The sequence below is a fragment of the Panthera onca genome, chromosome A1, assembly GCF_046562875.1.
Source record: "Panthera onca isolate mPanOnc1 chromosome A1, mPanOnc1 haplotype 2, whole genome shotgun sequence".
Taxonomy (NCBI): Eukaryota; Metazoa; Chordata; class Mammalia; order Carnivora; family Felidae; genus Panthera; species Panthera onca.
Window position 1 is genome coordinate 172656433 of NC_138339.1, and position 24510 is coordinate 172680942.

At 38.8% G+C, this 24510-nt stretch overlaps 1 protein-coding gene and 1 pseudogene across 1 annotated transcript in view; both read right to left on the reverse strand.

The window, feature by feature from the left end:
• HS6ST3 (heparan sulfate 6-O-sulfotransferase 3) overlaps positions 1–24510 on the reverse strand; it is a 660909-nt gene that overhangs the window by 155995 nt on the left and 480404 nt on the right. The gene's annotated exons all lie outside the window — the stretch shown is intronic.
• On the reverse strand, positions 635–23198 carry LOC132682416 (ubiquitin-conjugating enzyme E2 variant 3-like; annotated as a pseudogene).

A 24510-nucleotide genomic window follows, 5' to 3' on the forward strand; every position in this document is an offset into this window, starting at 1 on the left:
TATACTAGGGGTGTGTGTTTGTGCGTGTGTTGGTTTTTGTTTGCTTTTTATATTCTTGTCCAAGTAGTAGCTTCCCAACCATCAAGAGTAGGGGCCCAGCACAGCTAAAGCTAGAATGGATTACTTAGATGCTAAATTTACTGTTATTTCAGATGAAGCGTAAACATGGTAAGTTGAATCAAGGCATGTATCTCTACTTTCTCCTGAAACATGATGTTTAAAAACAGTAAAACAGTAAAGGGATAAAAAAGGCATAAACTCACAAGGATATTCCATTTGGGAACAGAAAAGGAAACAGTAGCAAGTAAAAGGAAATCAGCACAAGTTCTGAGAGCAGAGCTGAAATCAAGTCTGTTGGGGGTGGAGGGAAGGGAGGAATGGAGAAAGCAGAAGTGAGCAGGTGAGCACCTACTGATCCCGAGAAGGCTCAGAAGTTGGAGGGGCCATGTTTCCAAGGCTCTTCCTCATCTTAATAAAGGAATGTGGAGTTTCTATTGAGACTAAATCAGAGCATGTGAACTCAGGAACAATGAGTCCATCTGAGGGCCATGGAGAACGAAGTGAAAGACTGCTCATGAATGGTGAGAAGCCAGCCTCTTTACCCATTCAGCTCACACAATACTAGCAGCTTGGCTCACACATCCCAGAAAAAGGAGGCTTTCTCTCTAAGAGCAAGGACCACCTATAGGAAAAACAAAAAAACAAAAAACTTATAGAAACTGACACTTGGAGGTCACCCATCAAAAGAGCTTTGTCATCACCTTATAAGTGTTCATTACCTCACCACTAACTTTGAGCAAACATTCAGACATTTGAAGAAATCTTCCCACATAAATGAGAGAGGCGGGGCACCTGGGTGGCTCAGTCAGTTAAGCATCTAGCTCTTGATTTTGGCTTAGATCATGATCTCATGGTTTGTGAGTTTAAGCTTGGGATTCTCTCTCCCTCTCTCTGCCCCTCCTCATTCGTGCGTGTGCACTCTCTCTCTCTCAAAATAAATAAACATTTAAAAAACGAGATAGGTAGAAACAAACAGAGATTTTTTTAAAGCCCTTGGAAGAAAAAGAGATGAAACTATAAGTTTAAAAAAAAACTAATTAAAAAATCCAGATGGTGCCTGGGTGTCTCTGTCGGTTAAGGGTCCCACCTTGGTTCAGGTCATGATCTTGGGGTTTAGGAGTTTGAGCCCTGCATTGGGCGCTGTGCTGACAGCTCAGAGCCTGAAGCCTGTTTCAGATTCTGTGTCTCCCTCTCTCTCTGCCCCTCTCCCACTTGCTCTCTGTTTCTCTCCATCAAAAATAAAGAAACATTAAAAATTTTTTTCAAAAATCATCAGAGATGAGAAAATATTGTGGTCATGAAATAAGAATTGGAGGCTATAAAAGTGAGGAAAAGTATTATTAGATATTAATATTTTAATATGAGAAATGTAAAATATCAATAGGAAGGTTAAAGGATCTAAGTTGAAAGCTCTCAGGAACTGGAGCAAAAAGTTCAAGGACCAGAAAACACAAGAGAAAACATAAGCAGCCAGAGAATTCACGTGGAAGAACTAGGAGGTTCCACAACTGACAGGTAGGAATTCTTGACAAGGATCAGGAGTACACTGGAGAAAAAAGTTCAAAGAATCAACAAAATAGCCCTGAAATCAAGGACATGAGTTTCTAGATTAAATTACCCACCAAGTGCCTACGAAGCAAATGACTGACAGAAACTAACATCAAAACACATCATTTTGCAGTTTCAAAAGGGAAGATTCTATTAGCTTTGAGCAATAAAATACCGTTTACCTTCTGTGGATGGCTGAGTAATGGTTACCCAAAGATATCAGTTCCTAATTCGGAGAACTGTAAGTTTGGAAAAAGTATTCTTGCAAACGTAATTAAATTAAGGCTCTTGAGATGGGGAGGTTATTCTGGATTATCCCAGTAGGCCCTAAATGCAACCATGAGTGCCCTTATAAGAGAGAGGCAAAGGGGATATTAACACACACAGAAGAGAACGTAGATGAAGCAGAGACAGGCTTGAAGATGCTGGCCTGATATATTTCAAGGACTGCTCATTTCCGGCACCGGATTCCCCCAGACTCCCCAAGAGGATTGATAGTGGCAATTCTCTTCCACTGAATCTATACTTAATCACAAGGATGTGCCCTGGGTCCATGTCCTCAATAGGACAACTGCCATAAAGGAGTCCCAAGTGTATCAGTTTCCTACAGCTGCTGTAACAACGTACCACCGACTGGATGGCTTAAACGACAGAAATCTCTTTTGTCACAGTTCTGGAAGCTGGAAGTGTGAGACAAAGACGTCAGCCGAGCTAGTTTCTTCTGAGAGCTCTCTCCTTGGCCTGTAGACAGTGTCTTCGCCCTATGTCCTCACATGGTGTTGCCTCTGTCTGTGTCCAAATTTCCCTGCTTCTAAGGATACTAGGCTTATTGGATTAGGGTCCACCCTAATGACCTCATTTTAATTTAATTCCTCTTCAAAGAAGCTGTCTCCACAAAAGGAGAAATGCGGTCCAGAAACGCAGCATATAAATTTTGGGACAGGCACAATTCAGCCCGTAATGCCACATTATAATTTATTCAGCCTTAAAATATTTTTATCAAAATGACATCTAAAAACAAAATAATAGTTTAAAAAGTTAGAGTATTACATAACTTAAAAATGTTTCTTTATTTTGAGAGACAGAGGGATAGAGAGCGAAGAGGGGAGGGGCAGAGAGAGAGGGAGAGAGAGAATCCCACCCAGGCTCAGTGCTGTCAGTATGGAGCCCAAAGCAGGGCTCAGACCCACACACCGTGAGATCGTGACCTGAGGCAAAACCAAGAGTCTAATGCTTAACCGACTGAGCCACCCAGGAGCTCCTAGAATATTACATAACTTACAGTTAAATTAGCACTCCTTGTCCCACTAGCTCCCTCTGTAATATTTGCTCTCCAACAGTAGCCACTTTCAAGTTTTTTTTCTCTCTATCCTTTATATCCACATTTCTAAATACATTTTTATACTTCTATTTATTGTTTCATCATAAATATTACGTGTTGGCACCATAGTGTGGAATGTAAGGATTTTACTCTCTTGTACCCCTTATACACACTTCCCACCAAATGGTTAAATAGTCAATATTTACTTTATTATCACTAGGTATTATTCACAGGTGATCCAAAAAGGAATTATGTTTCCTTTCTTGTGCTGTATTTCATTTTATATGGGGCTTAAAATTGCCTTCATTTTCCCTAAGTGTTCAGTAAAGCCCTGTTAGAGTTCATAGTCAGTTCTTGTGGCACTGGCGGGTCTGGTCCCAGATATAGGAAGGAATGGCCAAGGAGCATCAGTGGTGGCCCCAGGGAGGACAGCCATGCCCGGCAGAAAGCACTTATCAGATCTTTGGCTGCATAAACACCACACACAGTCCATTTCTGTTAACTGCTCATTATCCATTTGGCACAAGAGACCCTCTGCCAACGGCCAATGGATTATTCAAAGAACTAAGAAAATATTTGATTACCTGAGACAAATTCGATTCAAATATCTAAAAAGAATGGTTCCATATATTATTCAATGAGCCAAATCTCTAAACCTCCTCCATCTTTGCTCATATATCTGGCTTCCCTCCGATGGCCATAGATGAACACTCCCAGCTAGATCCAGGATCAATACTCGACTTGTGGGTACCAGACATCATCCCCTCCCTGGCATTTCCTTTCTCTCTAGCATTTTCATTTCTCTCTGCTACTGAATAATCCCCACTAGTATACATTTTTGCTGTTGGATCTCATACCTTAAAAACACTTATTCTTGAACTCACATTCCCCTCCGTTGCCATCCTGCTCTCTATTCCCTTTTATATTTAACTCCCTGAAAAGGATGTCTGCATTCACCTAGCTCTGCTTTTCATCTGCCATTGTCTCTTGAATCTACCTCAAACAGACTTTGTCCCTATTACACCACTAAAAATGACTTTGCCAAGGTCAACAAGGACTTTCTCTCATTTGACCTCCCAGCAGCATCAAACACAGCTGGCCACTCCCATCTTCTTAAAGCATTTCTTTATTCGGTTTCCAGGACACCACATTCTCCTAATTTTTCTATTCATCTCTGGCTTCACTTCTTCTGAATCTTCTTTACTGGTTCATCCCTCTCTTTTCAGACCTCAGAATGCTGAAGTGCCCCGAAGCTCTGTTCTTTTTATATCTAATGCCACTTTCCACATCCACTCCTTAGGTTATCTCATTCAATCCCACTGCTTTGAAAATAATCTATGACTTGATGGCTGTCAAAAGAAATCTCTAGCCTCATTTTTTAAAAATTTTATTAGAGAGCGAGAACCAGAGCGAGCGAGAGAGAGAGAGAGAGAGAGAGAGAAAAGGAGAATCTCAAGCAGGCTCCACGCTCAATTCAGAGCCAGATGCGGGCTTGATCTCATGACCCTGGGCTCTTGACCTGAGCTGAAATCAAGAATCAGATGCTCAACCAACTGAACCATCCACGCATCCTTCTCTAGCTTCATTTTGTCCCCTCAACCCTGCATCAGTGTATTCTCTGCTACTTAAACCTCAGTTCCCTGTTCCTCCTCCCAGACACTTGTCTCTCCTTCTCCCCTGTCTTAAGGAACAGCAGCAGCACTGGCTAAGTCAGCGTAACAACTATGATGACAATTTCCTGCTACTTTTGCCTTAGGATGAAAAGTTGTCAGAGAAATTTTAACTTGTTAAAAAAATTTTCTTAATGTTTATTTATTTCTGAGAGAGAGGCAGAGTGCAAGAAGGGGAGGGGCAGAGACAGAGGGAGACACAGAATCTGAACCAGGCTCCAGGCTCTGAGCTGTCAGCACAGAGCCCGTCGCGGGGAACCCACAAACAGTGAGATCATGACGTGAGCCAAAGTCGGCGCTCAACAGACTGTGCCGCCCAGGTGCCCCCAAATTTTAACATTTTTAAATACTACTTCTTTCAGAGCAGGATCCAGGGTAAAACAAGGAGATGAATATTAAAAAAAAAAAAAAAATTAAGTGGTAAAGAGAAGAACAGTATGTCCAAGTGTAGGAAAGTTGAAGAACCACCAAATCATATATCTAGCTCTTGAGAAATAAGATAAAAATACAGAGGTTAAACCACTGCTGGAGAGACCACGAGGTGCATGAGAGAGGACTTCCTCCACCCGGATGGGCACTGGCTAGAAATGGGCCACGGAGGAAGGGGGCATACACTGTCCCTCTGAGCACTTATTAGACATGGGTTGGTAACAATCTGCTCTGAAAGATTTCAAGACATGTCCTCCCTGGAGGGAGGAGGAAGACTCCAAAGGCCTGCTGAGGGCCCATATAACTCCTAGATTTACAGTGCACCATTACATTACCACCACGGCTTAGCGACACAGTACAGTAAACGTATAACATTAAGCCAGCTGCCATCTGGACCTTTCTTGGCCTAGGCACACTCAGTAGCCGTCCAGGGTTTACACCTAAGGAGGTGTTCACATATGTGTGTGCCTCCAGCATAGTTCATTATGGTTTTGTTTTATTTTATTTTATTTTATTTCATTTTATTTTCTCTTAATATACAGTGCCCTTCAAGTTTTCTTTTAAGTCTACCGCAAATAACAGGTTTTAGCACATCAGGTGATATTTTGCTTCCTGAAGCAGTTAAATTAATTTTCGATTACCAATGCAAATGTGTACTTTCCAATTTACCCACTGCACAATAAAACCTAATTTAAAGCAATTAATGTTCATTAATGGCCCCATCTGCATGTTTATCGCTTTATCCTTAAATACTTGAGACATGGTATCCATATTTTATAGCTCACTTCTTATCAGCAAGAATTCTTATCCTCAAGGGTAAATGTAAGACTAATGTGCCAGGATCTCATATCTTTATAAGAAAACTACATTGTCTTTTTTCTTTCTTTTTTTTTCTTTTTTCTTTTTAGAGCTGTATGAGTAGGTTGAATGTGCATCATACCAAATGTACCTACTACCGAAAAAAGTGGGGGGCGGGGTTCTCCCTGGGCACTCACCTCCCTCTCCATCTTCCTTTCCCCAGAACTGGTGTGTCGCAGCAGTGAGCGTGCTCTGGCCAGTTCTGCAACCCTCTGACAGGATTTGGCCAGGCATAGGATGGAATGCGGGGACAGCAGCACTGGCAGGTTATCTCACCTTGTCCCCTTCAGCAGGGCAATGCCTTGCCCGGAACGGGCCAGGAGGCGGCGCTTCCTAGAATGTCAGAGGGCGTTCTGAGCATGCGCCTTGATATCAGCCAGGCATCGCTTTGCCACTTAATTGCATTCGTTGCATACACTTAAGGATATTGTCTGCACCTGTTGCGCATCAGTTTTCTCACTCTGCTTGATTAGGCTTTTCTCAGGACTAAGATAATATGCTAAAAGTGAAAAGATGTGTCGTGAATAAGAGGGTAGCTTTCACCCGACCAGACTGTTGGGTTCAAATCCTGGCTTCACCTCTCACCAGCTATGTGTGCGTGTGAGAGAGGCCTCTCTCTGCCTTGGTTTTCTCATCTGTAGAATGGGCATCATTACGGTATCTATCTCAAAGGGTTCTTGTAAGGATTAAAAGGAGCTAATATGTATAAATAGCTTAAAACAGAGCATGGCAAATAGCAAGGACTTGGTGACTGCTTGGAAAAGAACAAAAGCGGTAGTAAGATGGAAAACAAAAGCCATTTTTATTAAAGGAATTTGTCTAGAGTCACCGTCTGTAGTGATAAATTGTGGTTTCTGAGCTTAGAGACAAGAATCCTGACATAAGGGCACATTGCAGGTGGCTGGTCTCACAATATCTCCCCTGCAACCTAGACGAAGGCATAGTAAGTATCTCTGCTATGACACTATTATGTCTAAAGCCCTGACAGCCAAATGCATGTATAATGCTTGCAAAAAGAAAAAAAAGGAAAAAAAAATCAATAATATGTTTACACTCTTGTAACAAGGAAAGCGAATTCGTTTGGAAGGGATTTTTTTATATAATGTTGTTGAGCCAAGATCAACCCATCTGATTTCTCTATTCCTTAAAAAAAAAAAAGAAGAAAGAAAGAAAAGTTAATAAATGTTTCCACACGTGTGATTTCAATGAAATTTACATTTATGAGTCATTATCATTTTGGCAGAAGGCAGAATGATACTCGGCTTGTCACTGGCAGGACAGATGGAGATGGGAGTTTAGGAAGTTGACACACTAGCTGACAGAAACGAGTAAAATTTACGTCCCAACCAACCTAATGGCAAGCAATTATCTCTGAACTAGGATAACAAATGTGCTTTTTTATACTCAAAAGATGACATGCATTTTAGAAGTTTCCAGAAGCCATATTTTCTGTAAAGAAGCAATTGCTTCTGTATTCAACGTTTAGTACAAGAGTTTAATTGGATACTGACCCTCTCAGAAGATTTCGTTACAAGTTAGACATTAAGAGAATGGAAAAGTCTACCTAAAGTGGTGGCTACTTTCTGTTACCTATTTCTCTGTTTAAATATGGCCTTACAAACATGCTTTTACTGGGACGCCTGGGTGGCTCAGTCGGTTAAGCATCTGACTTCTGCTCAGGTCATGATCTCGCGGTCCGTGAGTTCCAGCCCCACGTTGGGCTCTGTGTTGACAGCTCAGAGCCTGGAACCTGCATCAGATTCTGTGTCTCCCTCTTTCTCTGCCCCTCGTTTGCTTGTGCTCTATCTCCCTCTGTCTCTCAAAAATAAATAAACAAACAAACAAAAAACAAATGTGCTTTCACTTCATATTCAATACTGTTTCTAGACATTGGCATCAGCAAAATATAAATTACTCTATGCACAATCCATAGGCATCCTATCCGGTGAGCATGATAAATAAAACAAATACAAGTGGAAATCTGGTGTTTATCTTGTCTTGAAAGACTATATATCTTAGTATGAGAAAGGCATTTTTGATTCCACGATTAAATGACATCTTACATAACAAAAAATTGGCAAATGTACTGGTGTAAATTCATCACGATGACATTATGTAATTAAAATGTATTGATATAAACCTTTAAGACACTTTAAATGTCTTACAGTGTAAATTTCAAATGCTTGGGCTCATAAATTTATTCTATATAAGAAAGTAACTTAACTAGATGCACTGTCCTATCTATAAGTTATATATCATGAAACATGATGAAATAGTTACATGAATGACTTTCATTTACTTATTTTCATGAGGGCATAGAATATAACTGCTATTTGATAAAGAAGAAAAATTTTGAAAATTAACTTACATAGAAAGTCCAGAAATACACATTCTTGGCCTATTAGAGATGGAAGTGACCATACTTATTCTCTAGATCAAATCCCTTAGGTTAGAAATAGGGAAGCTGAGGCTCAAAAATGTTGCTGTCACATCCTAACTGTGACAGCAATGATACTGATACAATGAAAACATCCTCAGCCATTTAAAAATTAACCATATCTCTATTTAATAGTATCAAAATCTTAGCCTCAAAAAAATATTGGAAAGAAAGGAATACCAGAAAAAAAGAGCATGGATGTGATGTAATCCAATGAATTGATGATGGTGCTATGATGTCAGAGGAAAGAGCAAAAGAAAGAAATAGGTACAAAAGAAATGATATTGAGCCTTTGCTCTATGCCAAAATCACCATAACATAACTTATTCAAAAAAGACTTAAAGTCTGTCTTAACGCTTACTAGTCAGTGTCCTTGGGTGAATCAAGCCCTATGAATCTCTGATCCCATATTTCAAAGTAAAGGTAATAATACCCACGGTTACCGTGGGGACTAATCGAGATAATGCATGTAAAGTAAGAAGTTATTCCTGCAGGACAGGAAGACTATACTGTACCCTTAGATCTTCAGATGGGCTCTGTCACTCACTGCTCATGACCACACCATGATACAAAGTCAGTGGCAGAGCTGGGATTCAAATTTTGTCTCTAGTCCCAAACCCAAGCAATTCTCCTGTTTGGCTTCAAGACATTTGTACATGGTCATCCCTCCACTCAGAATTCTCTCCCCACCTCCCTGCCCTACACCTCCAACTGCCTGCTAAATCCTATCCATCCTTCACAATTCATTTTAAATACAACTTTCAGTGAACTATCCCTGGAACTTTCCCTATATGTTCTCTTAGTATTCCCATATTTTTGCTTTGTTGTACTTATTAATAATTAAAGTTAATTACTCTTCTAACTATTTTTAACCACTGTTTCTCTGCTAAACTGTATAAATTCCATGAGATTGAGGGCCATTTCTCTCTTGCTGAACATTATATCTCCGATCCTTGGGAAGGTATTTGGCACAACGTAGGCATTCAATAAAAACTTGCTGGATACATCAGTGAAGGCATGAATGGATAAACAAAGAATGAAAAAGAGCTTTGTATTGGCAAATATTTTTTATTTTGTTTAGTAATGGCAGAATGCTAATAAAGTCCCTGAGGAAGTCAAAGGACTTTGTCCAGGGCAGAAGCAAGAATTGCCCAAGAAAAGGAGGAGGGACGATTTTGACATTTGTAGAAAAGAAGATGGAAAGATCACTGCAGACGTACAAATATCTTCAAAGGATCCCTTCATAGACATGCTATTCTCTGTGAAGTGGGAGGTGGCCTTCACGTGTGATTAAGAGAGAGGAGGGAGATGAAGTTTGGAAGAGCTCTGTGAAAAGAACAGAAGGTTCTGAATGAGAGACACAGAACTGCCAGGAGGCATCAAGCATTCAGCCAAAGTTAGAGACCATGAATTTGGAATGTTACCAATTTACACCGGCTTGGGTAGCATTTTCTGCTGCTCAGTTCAGTGATCAGGGTCTTGAAGACAGATGTTTAGATTCAGTATAAAGATGAGGATCAGGAGGAGGAGGAGGAGGAGGAGGAGGAGGAGGAGGAGGAGGAGAAGGAAGGGGAGGAGGAGGAGAAGGAAGGGGAGGAGGAGGAGAAAGAAGGGGAGGAGGAGGAGGAAGAGGAGGATGCTGACAAACATTGACTCACTCCACCAAACACTGTGCAAAGTTGTTTCTATGAATTATCTCATTTCTTATACACACAATATTGTGTATATCCATTTTTTACAGATGAAAATACGAAGACATTTTTATACCACTTTTTAAAGGTATAATTCACATACCATTGCATATGTAGAATTAAGTGAAATTTATAAATTTACAGACTTAGCAACCATCATCACAAGTCAGTTTTAGACCATTTCCATCACTCCAAAAAAATTCCCTTGAGCCTGTTTGCACTCAATCCTGCTTCAACCTCCAAACCCAGGCAACCACTGATCTGCTCTCTGTTTGAATAATTTGTCTTTTTTGGACATCTAGTATAAATGGAATCATAAAATAGAGAGATTTGTGTTTTGTGTATGTGTGTGGCTTTCTCACTTAGGATAATGTTTTTGTGGTTCATCCATGCTGTAGTATGTATTAGTATTTTGTTCTTTTTTTATTGCTGAATAGCATTTAATTATATGGATACATCCCATTTTGAAATTCATAGGCATTGGGATTATTTCCAGTTTGAGACTATTATGATGTTGCTATGACTGTTCATATATAATTCTTTGTGTGGACATATATTTTTATTTCTTTCTGTAGATCCTAAAGTGGAACTTGGAATTATAAACCTGTCTGGTAAAGTTATATTTAACTTTTTAGGAAACTCCCAAAATGTTTTCCAAACTAGACATGTACTGTCCAGTACCATTGTATATCCCTACCAGAAATGTATATATCAAATGTATTTTCTGTGTCTATTGAAATAGCCATGTAGTTTCTATTCTTTATTCTATTAATATGGTTATTCAATTAGTTAGTTTTCAGATGTTAGTTTTCAAAGTTTTGCACTCCTGAGATAAACCCCACATGCTCACGCTATAGAATCCTTTGGATATGCCTCTGAATTTTTTTTGCTAATATTTTGTTAAGAAGTTTTACATCTATATTTCTGAGGGATATCCATTTATAGTTTGCTTGCCATGTTTTTGTCTGGCTTTGGTATCAGGGTAATTGTGGCCTGAAAAAAAATTAGGTGAAAATGTTCCCTTTTCATCTATTTTATGAGTTTGTAAAGATTGTTATTACTTTAAACATTTAATAGAATGTACTATTTAAGACAAGAAAGGCAGGACCATTGTGGCAAGATTTTAAATTACTAGTTACATTTCTTTATTATTCTGGACTTTTCTGATTTTCTATTTCTTCCTGAGTCCATCTCAGTAATTTGTAAACACACAATTTTCTACTCACATCTTTATCATTTCCTTCCTGCTGTTTACTCTGGATTTAGTTTGCTTTTCTTTTTCTATTTTTTCAAGATGGGAGCTTAGATTATTGGGATTAGAAACTTTCTTTTTTGGTGTTATAAGCATCTAGAGTTATAAATTTCCTTCTAAGCACTGCTTTAGTTGCACTCGATAATGGTCACCTCTTTTTAGCCTTCATTCAACTCAAAATAATTTTTGATTCCCTTTTTGGTTTCTCCTTTGACCCATGGGTTATTTAGAAGTCTATTAGTACCCAAATGTTTGGCACACATCTCTTTCTGTTGTGGATATCTAATTTAATTTTGCTGTGGTCAGAAAATATACTTTGCATAATTTCAGTTATTAAAAAACCTGTTCAGAGGGGCGCCTGGGTGGCTCAGTCAGTTAAGCATCCAACTTCGGCTCAGGTCGTTATATCATGGTTTGTGAGTTCAAGCTCCATATTGGGCTCTCTGCTTCAACACAGAGCCCACTTCAGATCCTGTCTCCCTCTTTCTGCCCCTCTCCAGTGCTGCTTGCTCCTCTCTCTCTCTCTCTTTCTCAAAAATAAGTAAACATTAAAAAAAAGTATTGGGAATATTGTGTGGCCCAGCATATAGTCTATCCTGGAGAATATTCCATTGCAAAAATGTGTTCTATAGTTCTTGAGTGAGATGTGCCCAAATATCAGTTAAGTAACATTGGTTGATGATGTTGTTCGGTCTTTTATACCTTTGCTGATTTTCTGTTATTTGTTATATTGATTATTGGAGTGGAGTATTTAAACCTCCAACCATTAATTTTTTGATTGTGTATTTCTCTTTTCAAACCTGTTATTTTTTGCTTTAAGTATTGGGGGGGTCTCTGTTATTAGATGTGTATACATTTATAATGATTATATCTTTCTAATATATTGACCATTTTAACATTATAAAATGTCTTTCTTTGTTTCTAATGATATTTATTATATTGAGGTTTACTTTGTTTGATAATAATATAACTGCTCCAGATCCATAAGGTTACTGTTTCATGGTGTACCTTTTTTCAACCTTTCTTTTTTTAATAAATCTATTTATTTATTTTGAGAGAAAGAGAGAGAGAGGGAGAGAAAGAGGGAGAGAGAGATAATGAACCAGGGGAAGGGGGGAGGGGGGGAGAGAGAGAGAGAGAGAGAGAGAGAGAGAGAGAATCCCAAGCAGCCTCCATGCTGTCAGTGTGGAGCCCTATATGGGGCTCAGTCTCATGAACAGTGAGATCATGACCTGAGCCCAAATCAAGAGTCAGACACTCAACTGACTGAGCCACCCAGGAGCCCCTTTTTCCAATCTTTTACTCTCAAGTTCTTTGTGTCTGCATCTAGGTTGCATTTCTTCTAGGCAGTACATAGATATCACAAAACACCAAAGAACACGTGGGTTTGTTTCTTCCTTGATTAGCACTCCAAGGATTTAGATTACAAAGCTAATGAAGACACTCTTTTCCTTAACCAAACAGTTGTGAGAATAGGTAATGAGACACAGAAGTTTTAACACTCTAATCTTCAGAAAATCTGGATAGCTTTCCTTTTAGGTTATCTCTGCAATTTGGAATTAAATGTTTAACTGTTCTGAGAGAACACAGATAAATGATTTTCAGCTTCTCAGTCACTTTGTCTTCTTTCACTGTGGTTCTGATGATTTCAGATACCCTATTAGTTTTAAGGACAGAAGGAAAACTTAAAAAACATTTCAGTCTTCACATCATAACATTCCTTCACTGAAACTAAAGGAGAATGTACCTTTTTCTTACGGTTTTAAAAACTGTCAACCAGGTCACTGACTGATATACCAACAAAGCAGGTGTGTGACATTTTACTCTTAACAATTTCATGACTGTTGGACACTGCACCTATGAGTAATGACTCGTTGCTTCTTTTCAGCCCCTACATGTGGACATTTCATCTACTCCGTGCTCACCAATAACATGTACTATTCTCCTAAAGTCTATGTTTTCAAAACACTTGTAATGATAGATTACATTCTCTATATATACAATTGCATCCAATTGCAGCCATTCGATTTTTAGGAAATGCACGGTTTCCCCATCACTCAGGTTACTATTTCTACTGACTAACTTGCAACAGGCTGGACACCGTGTTAACTAAAATGTCACGGCACTGGGACTAGAGGTCTGAATAAATCGATATTTCCCAGAAGCTCAGGAAGGATGGCCTGAGAACTACCCCAGGAGCTCAATGTGAGGAGCAACTTCTTGGAATAAGCAAAGGCAGACCCATCTTTCTCAATCTCTACCTTGGGAAGGCTGAAGATGTCAAGGTCATTGTGTCTCCTGCAGACCATTCTAAAATGTCTAAGAGGACCATCCTTCTGGAATGTCATTGCTGAAATTGGTAGTGTCCAAGCAATGCATAATTATCTGACTCCAACCTTAGTAAATTTATGGGCTGTTTTATTCTCATCATTTTCCCAGGACTTTGAATTTATGTCTGAGACACCTTCATTGATTTTTGCAATCTAGGCGAGAAAGTCTGCCTGCCTTGCTTCATCAGGTGATGACAAGGAACATAGGGCAAATTCTTCTTGAAACTTTGAAATCATTTATTTAATTATCCCAACAATTACAGATTTAGGATGGCTCCAATTATGGAAATAAGGTAAGTACTTAATGTTTAAAAGGTTACTACAATTTAAAGTTACTGAAGACTGGAGGTCTCTTCTGGATTAGAGCCTTGTCCCAGATAAGGTCCATTTCCTCATGAACAAGCTTGAGTGATTTTGTTTGTCAAATAAGCTAAAATGATAGGATGCTTGCCAAGCTTTTATTATTTACCAATAACAAAAGATATTTTTATAGGAACTTATAATTTTCAAAGCATTCCCATGTCCATTATCCTGCTATATTCTTGTTACAATTCTGAGAAGTAGGTGTTATTGTGCCCAAATTGTAGCTGGACCTAATAAGTGCAAGAATCTTGATTGGAATTCAGTTCTTCTGATTCTATATTAATGCATTTCACACTATATAATAGAGTGTCTCTTCATTAAAAAATTAATTGCCCTGGTATTGTTACAGCATTTGTACAGAATAAGGATTCGTAAAGATTCAGTATACATAAGAGAGAAAATAAATTTAATAAGTGAATTCATAAGCCATAGGGATTAAGTAAATTTCAGTGCATCTATAAATTAAATCCTGTCTATTTATTAAGAGGGTATTATGTTGAATATTTATTATTATAAAAATATAACCATAATATACAAAGCAGAAATTTGCAAAAGACTATGTGTATACAGAATAGGCAGTTCAGAAATAGATACACACATATACAGTCAAATGATTTATGACAAAGATGCCACTAAAATTTTGCAGGAAAAAATGTTATTTTCAATAAATGGCTCTAGGGCAATGAGATATCCATATGAGAAAAAAATGAACCTTGTCCCATTATTTCACACCATATTTAAAAACTAACATGAAAAAGCCCAAGAAACCAAATGCAAAAAAATATATTTTTTTTCCAGAAGAAAACAGAATCTCTTCATACCTTAGGGTAGAAAATAATTTCTTAATTAGTACATAAAAGCAATGTACATCAAAGAAAAAATAATAAATTATAGCTCATTGATTTGAGAACTAATTTATCAAAAGATACCAGAAAGAGAATGAAAAATAATCCAGGAAGAGAAGATATTTAAAATACATATACCCAAAAAAAGCTTAGTGTGGTATATCTCAAAAACTCTTACAAACTAATAAAAAAAGGACAAACCCTAATTTTTAAATTGGACAAATATACAACACACAGCCACTATACAAAAGAGAATATCCACATAACAAATTAGCAAAAATCAATAGAATTAATCATTAATTCAATGCAAATCAAATAATCCTTTTAGAGTAGCTAAATCCAGAAGACTGATAATACCACTCATTGGCAAGAATGTGGAATAACTGGAAAGTTCATATCTTCCTCAAGGAAGCCAAACTGGTGCAAATAAATTTGAAAAACTGTTTGCCATTTTTATTACCCTATGATCCGGCAATCACGCTCCTAGGCACAAGTGTGTATATCCATCAAAAGACATGTACAAGAGTGTTCAGAGAATTCTTACTCATAATAGCCAGAAACTGGAAACAACCTAAATGTTTACCAATAGAAGAATAGCTAAATACATTGAGACATAAAATAGTAGGCAGCATTGAAAATTAAACAGGGTAACAATACATAAAATGTGAATAAATCTCCTAAGATATCATGTTGAGGAGCCAGACACACACAGAAAGTTCATACAATGTTATTTCATTTTTATGCACATCAGTAGTAAGGCATAAATAATTAGTCAATGGTGATAGAAGTAAAAAATCATTGCTACCTCTAGGGGGAAGTGTACTACTGAACATTCTAGAATGCCAAGAATGTTCTTAATCTTAATGTGGTGACAGTTGTATGTAAGGGCAGAGTCAGATGTTGCTTCATTTTGATGTGCCTCCTTTTGGCCAATGCCTTTTAATCATCTTATTGAATCCTGAGTTCAGCAACTGGCAATGGTGTCCCCTTTTTCTTCACAATTTTGTGAACGGCAATGTTGAATACTGAGCATGCACTTATTAAAACGAAGTTTTAGAACAGACACTCTTCCATCCCTCTCTCTCCACTTCTTTTTCCACAGCTACTGCCATGCAAGATTCTGAAAGACGTCACTGAACACTCCTAGTGTCAACGTGACCACAACCAGGCAGGTTCTTCACAAAAGTCCCTTCTGCAAAAGTTGCCAATAGCATTTTTAAAACACCAGCGCTCATAGCAAAGCACTTTTCAGGCCTCCAAAAAATTTTCTTTTGAAACAATGATAACAAGATGCACTTAAGGATTCTTGATCCAGTCCATTCTTGTTCCACCTTGAAAGTGAATGACTTCTAGATGTCTTTCTTTCTCTTTTTAAAATTATCCTTGTTATGTTTAAAATTTTGCTTTGCAATAAATAAAAATAAGGAAAGAATATCTCTTTGCTTGTACTGAATTAATATTAGAGTTAGAGTGATTCTACCTTTCTTCTTTTCTTGCTTTGCTATTTGAGGCATGTCCCGGGGGGCGGGGGGAGGGAATGCCAAAGAGACACATGCATTCTCTCCCTTTTACACACACACACACACACACACACACACTTAAAGAAAGAGTAATCCATTTGGCCATGACACATCTAGGTTTTGACAACCAGCATCCAGTGAAAAGGCATCCCAAATATGGCTTTAGAGCAACATAAGACTTTTTAGGTATAATATACATAAAACCAGTCAGTTTGCTATGAAATCTAAGGTTTAGAACCCACCTAAATCTTGGAGCTCAGGCACATTAGCCCTAGTTTCTCAGCACAGACAATTTATTGAAGAATCCATCCAGCATCGCTCTTTTGTCCCTCTTTCTCTCATTCCCCTATGGAATGGCTCAGAGTGGAGCATAGCCAAAAGGAAAAAAGCTTTATGGTAGCCCTTATCTTAAGCCTAGAGACTTGGCCTTGAACACACCTCTTCCATAATGTCATATTTTGGTTTCATTTTGTTTCCTGGCCCTTATTCTAGTCCCAAAGGAGAAGTTTGAGATAGGGTCAGAATTAATTCCAACAATGTACTCCTAGTCTATCTTTTGAAGATAAGTTTGTGATAGGAATAAAATGAGGTTTCCCTCAGTAAATGAAAGTGTATGTGATATAATTGGGATATTGTAAAGCATCCTGAGAAATCACGATGGAAAGCATAATGGAGAATAAATTACTAATTGCATTAGTGGTCTTCTGTGCTCAACTCAGAGTATAACTTTTAAGTGTACCTGGCATCTAGTCCCATTACTGTAATTTGTTTTGCTTGCCTTTTTTAAAAACTCACACGAGTTATTTTTAATAATGTGTTTTCAAAGGTAGGACAAAGACGATCTTCATAATTCTCTCAGGTTATGAACAAAGGCACAGAAATAGGAGTCTAAATTGGAAGCTCTAGAGGGGATTATATCTATTGCTATGTTTTATACATTATCTAATTTCCTCTTGGCAACCGCAGATTCTGAATTATAACTGTGGTGATCATAATAACAATGAAAATGAGTGACATCTCTTACTAGCATGAACTGTGTTCAGCCCACTCCTTTGTTCTTGAGATGTGGGATCTGGTTTCAGAATCTGTAGAGAGCCCTAAACAGCATGATAGAAGGTTAACAGGTAAATAAAGGTTAGAAGACACATCTTTACTTTCTATCATCACGTGGTCTGCCTGTCTCTCCTTCTTTCCCAGGATCAAAATACGTATGTGGCAAATATGGAAGGGAAAAGATCTGTGTGTACTTGGTAGAGTTTCATTTCATTCTTTATCCATAATGCCTGGTTTTTCTCAGCGCTAGCATTGATATTCTCCAGCATACGATCAGAATTTTCTTCCTGCGGACAGCTCATTTCTGGTATAACAGACAGTCTTCTAACAGTCTTTTAAATGAAAGGACTAGTGTTTTATGTAGGCCTCCAAGAAGTCTAACTATTTGAGGATAGATAACGAATGAAAAAAAAACTAAACAAAAATCAGCAACCCTCCCTTTGGCAGCCCATTTACAAGTTTTGAGTAAGAATTCAATGATGTTCTGAACATCAATAATAATGTTTTCTAAGACATTCAACTTCCCAGAGATAAGCAATAATCTTGTTTGCTCCAAACTCTTTGGTATTTCCTGTTGAACTAGTCTTTGAAGCACATTTTCTAACACATCTGCAATGCCCCCTGATTTAGCCTGCTCAAGGAAAGGGGACGACCCACCCACTCTCTGGGGTTCAGTGTCTCCAATCCCTGTCATCATAAGTGTGTGAGATTGAGAAATTCAGTTGCACTGAAAAGCATAAAGTAAGGAACTAAGATGCTCATTTTATTCTCCCTTGACAGATACTGGCAGAGAGAAGATATAAACTTAACAGTGTCCTAAGGGCTCAGGTGAGCTTTTACCTCACTTCTAAAACACCTTAAAAATAACAAAAATTGCTGGTAAAGCGGCCAAGTCGGCCAAGAAGTTCCTTCTTCAACATTTTGTAATGTAAACTCTTGTGGGGAAAAATTGGTACTGCCCTTGTCAAATTAAATAATCGCTGCAGACACGGTAACTCCGGGCTGTTTTCTAATAATGATGGCTTGAGGAACAGGTACATCTAAGTATGCGTACAAGAGATAAAGATGGGGTGTGTGTTCTTACATTCATGATGAAAAATGAACCATAGAGAGTCGGATTCGGTATAGATTTCCTTCATTTCAATCAGAATATTTGATTGAACAAAAATTAAAAACAAAAATTTCAGAAGATTTCCTACACTGCCTACTCTTCAGCCTCAGTTTCCTTGGGAAGGGGTGGGAGGTAAGAATCAGACACGCTGCGAATAGACAATCAGGTCTTCCCACCTTCTTGGTTCAAGACCAGAATGAGTCATGAAGTGAGATTCTCCTGCCTTCACACTTACCTCAGAAAAGCTTTTAGCAAACACAAGACCCCAAATAGTATTGACATTTTAAAAATATGTTTTTTTAAAAAGCATTTCCATTTTCTTGCAGAGCAAACGGTCAACCATGAGAGTTTGGTTGTCAATTCACTGATGATTATTATGATGTGATTATTATATGTGATTGAACTTTGTGACACCATAAGAAAGCCTTCCTTACCTCCTTTATCAGTGCCGCTTGTTTTTATGGCATTTCTAAAGAGCTACCAAATATGAGCTCAAAGATGGCCAGCAATGCCTTTTTAAATTCAGTTTTAGAGTAATTAAGAGTCCCGTCGCTAACTGCAGCAATATTTTCAGAACCCATACCCCCACAAAGGTCTTCAAAGACTAGAGGCAAAATTCACAGATTACGACTTGCCTGTTTGAATTCAATCTTTCTTTCAAAGAAGCACACAAAACTTTTTTTCTAATGCACTGTACAATCAAGAACAGATAGGTGAGATGCTTTCAACCCATAAGCCTATATCTCAACAATTCAATACAAGGTGACAATGGTTAGTTTAACCATCATCAGAACCTTTTATTGTGTGTACCAAATACATCAAAGTGGAGCCATATCTCAAAGAACCAGGAAGCAAGAGATAGGTGGGCAGACAGAGGGGAAGGAAAAGAAAGGAGGGTGGAAAGGAAAGAAAATGTGTGTTTGTGCAGTTCTTCCTGGGCCTCAGACCACAGATGGGGATTCACTGATGTGGTGACTGTCAGGGAGTGAGTTACCTACGTTTGAGTGGGGGTCAGGTGGGGGATGCCTTTACACTCAGGAAAATCCATTTTTCACACAGCAGAGTCATCTAGCATGCCCCAGCACTACCTTTCCCAGTGCTCCAGAAGGCCTAACCTCTTCTTGGAGAGATGATTGCTCCCTTAGATGAAAAGAGAGTCAGGAACCAGGGAAAGGGTTGACCTGACAGGCAGAGTATCAGAATAGCTGGGACAAAGGGACAAGGTCAGGAACTGGGAAAGCACCATTGTTTCCAGTGGCCATTGGGAGGTCTATGAGATACTCTCACAGCTCATAGCATATTCCCTGTGGCAAGAGATGTCCTAAGTGGCCTGTGTCAACACCATGCAGGTGTCACTACTGTCACACATGTGGCCCATGTCCTGCACTAGACAGCCATGAGACCATGATACTCTGACCTATACTTTCTATTATTTAATTATTGAGCTTTCTTGATACATTTAGCCCAAGGAAAGGCAATGACATTACATTTCTATTATTCAAATTTTATATATACACGTGTATGCTTATGCATGTGTATATATAAAGATGTGTTTATATATGTATCTATACAGAAAGACTGTACTATATTACTGTATTATATAAAATAGTAGAGATTTAATATAGTATTATATATATATACACACACATATATATGCATATATGCACATACACATGTGTATATATATGCACATACACACATGTGTATATATACACATACACATATCTCCTATACACAACCACACATACCAGATATATGGTAGAAACTTAACATGGTATATTTTATACATACTTAGATGTGTATGTGTATGTAGGTATATATAGAATTGACAGCATTATATATAATAGTAGAATTTAATGCAGTTTATAGGTCTTAGACTATATGCTTGAGACTATATACCAGGTACTAAACTTTTACATATCTGATATTTATCATGACAGTGAACGTATCAAGTCAGATATGCATTCCACATTCTGCATTCATTCATTCTATACTTACCGAAGATTTTCCTATGAACAGAGAATTGGACCACATACTGCGGGGATAGGGAACCAAAGAGAATACAGTGCCTGAGGTCCAAATGAGCTTCAAGCCACATGACAGAAAACGTATGTCAGTAACTCATTGAATGCAAAACAGTATGGAGCAGGTGTCCCAAGGCAGACAGAGCCAGATGCTGAGAGTGTCTGAAGGAAGGAAGGGTTATTATGATTTGGTCTGAGAAAGGAGACAAGGAAATCATTGTTAAAGGAGATGCTTTTGAACCATTTTAATGACCAAAGGAGGAATATGGGATCTACAAGCCAACAGAGAAATGTGAGCCAGGGGATGAGGTGAGGAAGGTATCGCATGCTTAGGGATAACAAGCAGATTCACTTATGTGAAGAGGAAGAAGAGTGAAGCAAGGGAGCCAAGCCAGGAGCAATAGGAGGGACAAGATTGTCTGTTGGTGTGCATTCTATGTTGAGTCTGTATCAGAAGATGAGCCATTATGGATACGGTCAGGGCTGACGATGTGGAAGGCAAGGCATCTGAACTAAGTATTGAAAGATAAATATGATTTCTATAGTCAGAGGTATAATCAAGAAGAACATTGCAGGAAAAGAGAATTGCGTTAGGAAAGGGGCAGTGAGAAGAACAAATAGTGGGGACTTAGGGAATGGTACAAGTAGGATAATAAATTTTGGCCCATTCCTGGCATGTACTATGGGTCAACAAAAATTTGTTGAATGAATGAATAAACGATTGATCACAGGGACATCAGGCAGAAAGAAGTTTCAAAATCTAGGTTGGAGTCAAACCTTGAATTCTAGACTAACAAGTCAGGCCCTCAGCCAGTAGTCATTGAGGAGGAACTAAAGAATTCTAAAAGGAAAGAGTGACAGGATTGACACTGTGATCTGGAAGAGGAATCTGGTATTGAGATTGAGAAAAAGGTTGGATTAGAGAGGGGTTGTCACAAAGAAAAGGCTACGCATGTATCACCAACTCCTGTTGGCAGGGATTTAGGTAATAGTAGGAATGTAATAGAATGAATGGAAGAAACATTAGAAAGACATGTAATAGTATTACTTGGCTTTATCTGATGACCCACCCACACACAGCAAGGTTTGCAGGCCAGTAGAAATATACCCACAGGCCAACTTGTGGCCATTGTCTGGGGCTTCACACTTTGCTTCCCCTGGTGCATCATTCTTCTATTTCAATCTTCTGCCCCTTTAGCTCTGTTACCTGTTTCCAGGCAAGTCTGCACATGCCTCTTGGACTTGAAATAAGTTTTACCTCCTGATGTGACATCCAACCCTCATTCTTGTACTCTTCCTGTGCCTGACTGTTTCAGATAAACATAGCCCTCATCTCAGCCTCAGCTTCTGGAACAAAACCCCAAAGGTGGCCCACTCGTTTAGAACTTATCGTATTCTTTGAGCCCCTCGGAGGTAAAGCCACGAGGAAGGACTTACAAAAGGAGGGATTTCAGTAGAGATTGAAAGTGAGAAGGAAAGAAAAGTCAAAGATGAATTACCTTTCAAGAGAGATCATTCACTCATAGATATTTCTAGAGTTCCACTGCTTGCCAGTCATGGTTTTTCATGCTTTACATAAATTAGGGAATGAAATGGCCAACAGTCTTGCTCTCATGTAGTTTGACTTCTAGGTGGGAGAGACAAACAATAAACAATAGGTATCATAAAAATATAAATGATACAGCATGTTTGAAGATGTTAAGTGTTCTGAAAAAATCAGCGCAGGGTATGGCAGAAATAGTACTGTGGGAAAAAGTGGAGCAGGATGCTATATTGAAAAGGTTGTCAGGGTTGGCCTCATTGAGGAGGAGTGATACGAGCAAAGGCAAGAAAGAGACAGAAGAAATTAGCCAAGCATGTATCTGGGGGGAAGAACATTCCAGGCAGAAGGAATAATAGCAGCATGTGTAGCAGGTTCAATGAGCAACAAGAACGTCAGTATACCTACCTCAGAGCAAACAAGAAGGGGTATAATAGGAAATGAAAAACATAGTAATTCTGGGATAGATCGTGAAGGCTTCTACAGTCCATAGTAAGGACTTTGGCTTTCACTCTGAGTGAAGTAGGAGCCATTAGAGCATTTGGGCCAAAGAGGAACATGATCGAATTTACATTTTGTGGGATTACACTGAGTGTGCATTGAGGAAAATTACAAAGGAGCAAGGATAGAACAGGGAGGTCCCTGAGTGGGGCTCAGCAGTAATCCGAGCGAGACAGGACAATGTTCTCACAGCAAGGATGCAGCAAAATAGGGGGTGAGAAGTGAGCAGGATATATTTTTGTGGTTAAACCAACGAGAGTTCCTCCTGAAAACCTGGATAAGGGGTGTGAAATAAAGAGAGGAGTCAAGGAAGAGTTCGAGGGCATTTTTTGGCCTGGACAACTAGAAAGATAGAGTTGCTATAAACTAACATAGAGAGAACTGAGGTTGGAGCAGATTACCTGGAGCACAGCGCAGCAGATATGGAAGCTCAAGATGTCTGTGAGCTATCCACGTGGCATGTTCAGTAGGCAATGGGATGTGGGGGTCTGCAGAAAGGTCTGCGATGGAGACATAAATGTAGATGTGCTCAGCATGGAAACCATACATAAAGTCATGAGACAAGATGAAATTACCAAAGGAGCGAGTGAAGATGAGGCAGCGAAACAAAGAGGACCAAGGACTGGGGCCAGGGGCACTCCACATTAAGAGACTGGGTGGAAAATGGTGCCATCCCTGAGGCAACAAGAGATAGTCTGAGTGTGGGGAGAGATGACTGGTTCGATAAATGAATTCTTTTTTTTTATTTTTTTAATGTTTATTAATTTTTGAGAGACACAGACATGGCACGAGTGGGGGAGGGGCAGAGAAAGAGGGAGACAAAGAATCCGAAGCAGGCTCCTGGCTCCGAGCTGTCAGCACAGAGCCCAACGCGGGGCTCAAACTCATGAGCTGTGAGATCATGACCTGAGCCGAAGTTGGACGCTCAGCCAACTGAGCCGCCCAGGCACCCCTACATGAATTCTTTTTTATCCATGTTGTGTTTGAGGTGAAATTATGAAATTCAGGTGACAGCTAATGGTGCACTGGTAAATAGTAAACAACTGACTTCAGGGGAGGAGAGTGTAATTTGTAGACTTGGCCAATTTCTCTGGTGTTATATACTCCCATCATTGCCAATTAGGAGCTACAAACTTGGAAGTCATTGCATTTTAGTGGCTGATGGAAATACAGGAGTAAGACCCAAAACAAAAATGTATTACTTTTTTGATTTTGAGAAATCAGCTCTAGGGAGGGGACAATTAAAGTGATAGGAAAGGATGAAATCTTCAGAGGGTATATTGTGATAAACAGGAGACAAGGCAAAACGTGGGTAAATGTCCATATTAAGGGGGCTCGAGAGATGTCCAAGGGAAGAAAGAAACGCAAAAAGCTAAATTCCAGAAAGGTTTTATAAACTGGGATCCTTTTGCTACTGTTGTGTTTCTTCTTTCTTTTCTTCCTAGTTTTCCCCTGGCAGGTGAAAGTATATGACTCAGGTAAGAGTTTTTCTTTCAGTGCCTCAGAGAATGGACACAACAAAGCCTTTTCCTTATCGATATAAGAACTTTAGTATGAACGTGCTTATGAATAGTTTTACCCATTTCCAGCTTTCCATAAAATAAAATGTCATAAGGATATCTGCATACTCCAACATTTATACCATTTGGATTTTCCAAATGGTCAATGTGTTTTTTCAGACACGTTCGAAAAAAATTTTTAAGTCAATTTACATTTGGTAAAAAGCGCTGCACTTAATAGCCAAAAGTCCTGTTACACTGATTAATACTAAGAACAACCAGTAGGAAACAGTGGTGTCTTAGTTTGCTTTTTTGTGTGCAACTTAGCTGCACTGATGAAGAACAGAATTAAGACTATGATTCATTCTTAGCTATTTAGATACAGGTCATGCTATGGAAAACGAGACATATGTTAGAACAATCAAACATGTGATGCAACTTTTTTAAAGGTATGTATG